A 7,031-nucleotide genomic window follows, 5' to 3' on the forward strand; every position below is an offset into this window, starting at 1 on the left:
CGGATATTTTCAACTAAACTTTAGCTCTATAACAAAAGACTGGAGGACACGCATAGAGTTAAAAATAATAGAGAGGGCACCAGAAGTCTCCTCCCATCCACTTGCATTGAGTTGCTCACCCAGCGCATGGGCCTAATTCACCCTTTCTTCCGGGTTGGAAATTTGGTGGGCGAAACCTATTTCGGGCTCCGAACACGCGTTTTGCGTCACAGTGACGCGTTTTGCGTCCCAGAAGCGCGCAGCCCCGTGCGCAAGCTCGTGCGCATGCTCGTGAGTCGAGCCCATTGGTCGAAACCGTTTTCTCGTTCATGTGTTGAAACCCCAGGCCTGCACGCGCCTGCACTACCATGAATGGCCACCATGTCCATTTGGCTTCAATGAAACCACTGGGTTCTGGGGGCTTGAGGACACGCCCCTATTCCTCCCGGCCTTGATTCACGTAAACGTGACTACGTCACAACCTGTTACTATGGTAACCTGGTAACAGCCTGGGCATCATTCCTTTTCGGGTATATGATCCGGTCGGGAGCGGAAGTAAAAAAAAAGTGGCCGGATGGGCAGAACCGGAAACACGTCTCACCACAAAATAGGTCCGTGCTAATAAAATCCTTGATTCGGCATAGTTTATAAATACAAATGTGCGTGCACTATCCGGAGACTATTTAGCGTCTGTATTATCCCACGGGGAAATTCTATTCCATTTAAATAGGGATTGGGGAACCAAAACAAAGCGGCACCGCGAAACCGGATGGGCAGAATCCGGAAACAGGATTCTTTTCTCTTTTTTTTTCAGTAGACCGGATCATATGGGTCTAACCTGGTAACTGGAGGCGAAACTCACAACAACAAGCAAGTGAGCGACCGCTCGTGCCATTGAATGCTGTGATTGAATAAAGTTATTACTTAGCAATATTAATACTATCAAGAACATTCATATCAACGCCATGGTGAAACGTTGCTGTTTGGGGACCTGCAACAGTGATTCCAGGTACCCAGAACGTTTGGAGGGAGCATTTTTTATTCCTTTCCCCAAGCCCAAACCTAAACTGGAAAAGTTCACCTATATTTGCTCCGAGGTAAGTTATTTGTTTATTATTCGATTGAATTAACAATGTTTTAGTAAAAGATTACGTTAATACTATATCCTTTAGTAGCAGGGTGAACGATTGAAACACAATAGAAGCTGGCTTGGTTTGCACGGACAGTCTAGTATCAAGGCTAGCCAAATATATAGAGTTAATTATGTATTATTAGAAGAACAGTGTTAACATCACTAGCCTCGCATTATCCATATGAATAACAAATAAAATATCCACATGGAGCTGTGGCTATAGTACGATAAATAGAGACAACGAGACTAAGCTAAGTGGCTAATGTTAGCATAACATGCACGAAGTAGGTCAAATTGATGTAGGACTTAACTTCTCCATGCATGTATGTATAAAGTTTGGAACACACGTTTTGAATTTAAAAAAATAAAGTTAAATGGGGATATATTTTCTGTGTGTATGTTATTCTAGCACTTCATTGATGTGAAGCCAACAGCCTTACACCCTAACCCAGTTGATACCGGAGGGTCACACCTTACATGCAGACCATCTCCGAAAAAAAGGTAACCTTATAACATTGATGCTGATATAAGCAATATAATCATTATGGGTGTAGCAGCAATTGTACACAATCAAGGAAACATGCTATGCACCAGCTGGTGAACACAAACTATGTTTTCTCTGTTTATGATGCCAAGTGCAATATTACATGATTCCTTGTGGTCCCCCACTTAATTTAATTTAATTTAATGTTAATTTTCTTAAGATATATTGTATGTGTTATGGATGTTTTCTTTGACAACACAGTATGATGACTTGACTATGACTGACTAATAGTTTATGACATAATGTTGCTCTATCAGTATTTCTTTCTTTGTTGATGCTGCTGTTTGTTTTATGTGGATGCACTAAACAACATTTCGTTGTTTCATACAGTGACAATAAACAGCTTATTAAGCGTACCCTCTAACTATTATTTTCTAATAAATTCTTCTCCAGGTTCAAGACATGTTTGCCAAAGCGGAAGCCTGCCACAGAGAAGGACACACAGCCTGGACAGCAGGACACCGAGCAGGAAACAGCAGAAATGGGTATGTATGTATGTCAGCCTCCCCCCGTCACCGAATAGATTGCATAAGTCATATTGGTTAACGATGTAATAGTGGTTGTGGCACTTACATACAAGTAAATAAGTCTCACATTGGGGGAAAATATTGTCAGTAAAGCTTTTAATAAAGCAATTAAAACTGCATAAATGCAGTATATATCAGCATAAATGTTGTAAATTAACCCATTACAACAACCCATTAAAAACAAGAAAGCATCTGTATCATTTTAGATTTTAGCTATATATATATATATATATATATATATATATATATATATATACACACTGTAGCATAGCAACAATACGTTTTTTTCTGAAAAATCAGGATTTATAAAAGAGATTTAAAACAGTGATCTAAAAAATAACAGATCTACAAGCTCACAGCGAGTCACTTTGTGCCGTGCTGCGAGCTTGTACATCTGCTATTTTTCAATATTTTTGTGGTTGACTATTTGAAAAGAAAACAGATCTTCTCTTCTGGGGATCTCTGGCAAAAAAATATCAGATGGGGGGGGGTGGGGGTAGCTGCCAAATACATATCATTTTGGGGGTACTTGGCCCAATATTTGTTAAGATCAACTGATTTAGAGGAAATTTGTTGAATCGGCCTCGGTTCTTAATGGGTTAACATGACAATGGGCAAAAACAGCTTTTAATACTTTTCTGAACATTTCTGCCACACATAAGCATCACTGCCTAAAGTGCCCAACAGATACAGTATACTAACATACAGTACTAACAGCTCATTTCTTGCCAGTAAAATGGTTAACATGGAATTTTTGTTATTGATAAATGCTGTGTGTCTGTGCACTCTATCAAAAACACATCTCCTCTTGTGTAAAGCACAAAGTCACAGAATTCTAGGCCACTCAGTAGCAGCTGACCTTAAATCTGGTAGTAGCACGGGTGAGTTTTAGAAATGGTGAAGGTCTCTCCCTCTTTAACGATGTAAAAGTTTTTTATTGTTTCTACTGCTTGGGCCACCATCATGTCCCTTGCAGCAAAGGGACATTTAATTTCAAGCAACCCACTGCCACCACTGCCATCGCATACAATGCCATCTGGCGTTGCCCCAAGAAAAGGCAGATTTGGTTGCAGCAAAAGGCCACAACTGTGCAGGTGCCATTCAGGAAAGTTAGCAAAGTACTTCTGCCTGGCCAAAGACTCGTTCTGTGATCCATAACTAGTTGCACTAGATTTGAATGGCTTGGGATAATATATATCATGTACAAAAGCCTCTGTTTTTTTTACGTTTGTTCACCATTACAAATGTTGAGGCTGTGGTTCTACCCTTTCTCTGTTCATGCCAATGTGGACATGACGCTTGGTCTTTTGTGGTGTCCTGTACTTTGCAGGCGGTGGTGTTGTGCTCTGGTACGCAGACATCACTGGCAATGGACAGGGGAAGATTGGTTTCGCCACATAAGGGTGATGTTGCACTTGTGCAAGATGGTACTGGTGGCTGTGCTTTCTCCAAGAATGGTCGCTGGGAAATGATACAAAATATAATTACAACGACACAACATGATGAATTCAAAGTAACCTATGGCTTTGCATTCAAATATTTACATTTTAATTCAAATTTCACTTTTGTTTTCCTTTTTTTCTAGGTTGCTGTGCCCAGGATCAATTCTGTGCCAATGAAGAATCCCTCGACGAGAATGCCCTGGAGCCATACCATGCTGACTACAACACCCAGGTCCAAAGCCAACCCCACAGCAAGGAAGAGGAGAAGGCTGAACTGCTCAAACGAATTGATCATTTAGAGCGAACTCTCAGAAGTCAAATTGAAATGACCCCAGAAAGAATTCAGCACAGTACCATTCCAAATTTCTTCCAGTATAACACAGGGTTTACCTAAGAGCAATTTAATAACCTGTGCACAGTATTCAGCGTTCCTAACAGTGAAAAAGATCCCCCACAAATGGCAGCCCTAATTTACAAAAGAGTTGATCAGCAAATGACTCTCATACCCTTGCATCAGCAGCTCCTCCTAGTTTTGATGAAATTACATCAACATTTTGATCATAAGGAGCTCGCTTTCAAGTTTAACATAAGTCATCAAAGTGTAAGCACTTTGGTAAACTCTTGGATTGATTTTATGTTCACTACACTTGGGCGACTTCCTATGTGGTCCCACAGAGATTAATCACACAGAAAATGCCACCAACATACCAGTCTGAATTCCCTAGCACATTTGCAATCCTGAACTGCACAGAGATAAAAAAAATCAGCAACCAAGCTCGTTGGCGCTACAGAGCGAAACGTATTCAAATTATAAGTCTACAAACACACTCAAATCATTGATTATTGTTGACCCAAGAGGCTCTATTATGTTTTGTTCAACCCTATTTACAGGTTGTATATCAGACAAGGAGATATTCAGGAAGTGTGGAATCATACCGCTCCTAAGAAATCTCATAGAGCATGGCTACCTTAGGCAGGGTGATGGGCTTATGGCAGATAAGGGTTTCCTAATAGAGCAAGATGTGGAGGACTTGGGGCTAAAATTAAACATCCCTAGCTTTGTCCGATCTAACCGCCAGATGCCGGCATTTGATGTCAGCAAAACAAAGACCATTGCACACCACAGAATACATGTTGAATGGGCTATTTCGAGGCCAGGTACATTTTCTCTCCAAGAGGTAACAATACAGGAGTTTTCTGTACCAGGTAGCTGACTGGTGTGGTGTCCAGCGACGTTATCTCCTCATAGGTTTCCTCAGACACTCCTGACAGTTTACTTGAAGAAGAAAAACGATGAATCAGGTGTACTGCTTTCTGATTGAAGCTAAAATCATAACCATTACCAGGACATGTATAGTTGGTGTGTGTGTGTGTGTGTGTGTGTTTTATTACCTGTTGCATGTGTAAGAGGAAAATACAGGCTTCCTTTTGCGCTTCAGTTTAGCCTTTGCCACCACAACCTTAGTGACTGGCTGTGCCTCCAACTTCTTCCCTCTTGGCTTGTGCCACTGCTGTGGAACAAACCTCTACCTCTGCATTCTTAGAACGCTGTAGGTCCAGGTATTGAAACAAACCCAAAATGTCGGAGCAGTAACCCTCTGCCCTGAATAATTATAGTGAGAGAAGAGTTATTATAAATATACATGTGATTGTGTTAAGCTGGGTTTGAACTTTAACATTGCATCTTTATTCACTAGGCCTATACAGTGATAAGTTAGAGGGGCATATACTGTACTGTATACTGCAATGTAATGACAATAATAGGTTGATTATGACATTGTTAAGGTACAAATGAAAAGTCAACTGATACAATATTACAGTGTTGTGTTGATGTTACTTTGGCATCCTGAATCAATCTGAATGACATACATTTGCATGTTAACATTTTTGATAGAGGTAAAAGTACAAGTCTGAGGAAAAGTTACAATGCTCATTGATTGCTACTGATGTGTTGACCTTGTTACTTTGAAATCCTGAATCACTCCTTAGATTGATGAACATGTTGAGGAACGTGTAATTCCCGTTTATATTTTGATTCCATATGTAAAGCTACAAATCATGAGACTAACAAATGTTACTTTTTGCATCCTGAATCAATCTGTTAGATTGCATGTTAATAGAAACACTATGGTAAACATCACAAGACAAGTTAATGCTCAGTGATACTGATTTTGACATCGTCAACAGTGGTGGAATGTAACAAAGTACATGTACTCAAATACAGTACTTGAGTACATGTACCACCAGTGGTTGAATGTAACTAAGTACATGTACTCAATCAAGTACAGTACTTGAGTACATGTACTTAGTTACATTCCACCACTGGTTACTGGAGAACTGAATCACTCATTTTTAGATTAGTGAGCATGTTGAGAAACATGTGCAGTTTCAGCCGTTTCCTTTTAACCGTTGAAGCAGTGTATTTGTGATAGACTTTGACTTCGAAATATAAGTCACGATGTTAGCAAGCATGCTTGGCAGAAAGTTTTGGTCACTATAGGTCATTCAAGTTCAACACAACAAAACGGAATCACAGAGCAATGTACCACTCATTAAATTATCTCCTCATTATGCTTGTCTATTAAATAAGTACTTATTAGTTGTTTACTTACCCTGCGATACAGGAACACTCCTGTCTGGTGATACTGTTGTCAATATAGTTGATAACAATAAGATGTGGTTTCTCCCTGTTTCTCTGTGAGTGATATACCTGTGCCTCTATTTTCTTGGTAGAAACATGAATATTGTGTACATATTCCTCCACTGCATATTGCAGGCCTTGTTTAGCGAGATTTAAAAGAGATTTTGGAGCTCTTCCTCAAAAAAAAAATTATTTCGTGTGGCACATTCTTTATTTGCAGGTGTAAAATAGGGGCCTCCGCCATTGTTAAGCTGATAAATGACAGGTACCCCACTAATGGTAACTAAAGGGGGGAGGAGGGTATATTTATTACGTGCTGGAATTTGTAGTCCTGATTACCCTGTGGTAAACAAAGCTCATGTCCAGTGATAATGTAGATAAACGGAGTTGATTGATATGATGCGGTAGATCCATAATTCTCAGTGTTTATTATAGGCTAAAATGCACACTGACGCTGACCTCTTTTACACACCGTAAACAACAAACCCATGATGACTACAAACGCGTTGTATTGTCATGTTAAACTGTAGCCTACTGTCTGCAAGATAAACAAATATTAGCTTGTGGATGAACAGTGTAATGAAGCTCTACAGCTGTATTTCCCTCCGACTATATATTAAAATAAACTATGCTATAATAACACGATTCTATTTTTCATATGAATTACAATTTAACATAGTTTATTATATTATATAGTCCGATGGAGATACAACAGTACCAGCTCTGTTGGCGTTGGTATATTACCTGTTAATTCAGGCATATATTC

The 7,031-nt window shown here is 39.6% G+C and overlaps 1 long non-coding RNA gene across 1 annotated transcript; it reads left to right on the plus strand.

Moving 5' to 3' along the window:
* Window positions 1–888: 888 nt before the first annotated feature.
* Window positions 889–3,829, plus strand: LOC308085347. The gene is made up of 4 exons (XR_013933160.1): window positions 889–988; window positions 1,521–1,612; window positions 2,049–2,140; window positions 3,768–3,829. It is a non-coding gene; the product is annotated as an uncharacterized lncRNA (long non-coding RNA).
* The last annotated feature ends 3,202 nt before the right edge of the window (window positions 3,830–7,031 follow it).

This window comes from Gymnoscopelus braueri, assembly GCF_963280865.1.
Source record: "Gymnoscopelus braueri genome assembly, chromosome: 5".
NCBI classification, from domain to species: Eukaryota; Metazoa; Chordata; class Actinopteri; order Myctophiformes; family Myctophidae; genus Gymnoscopelus; species Gymnoscopelus braueri.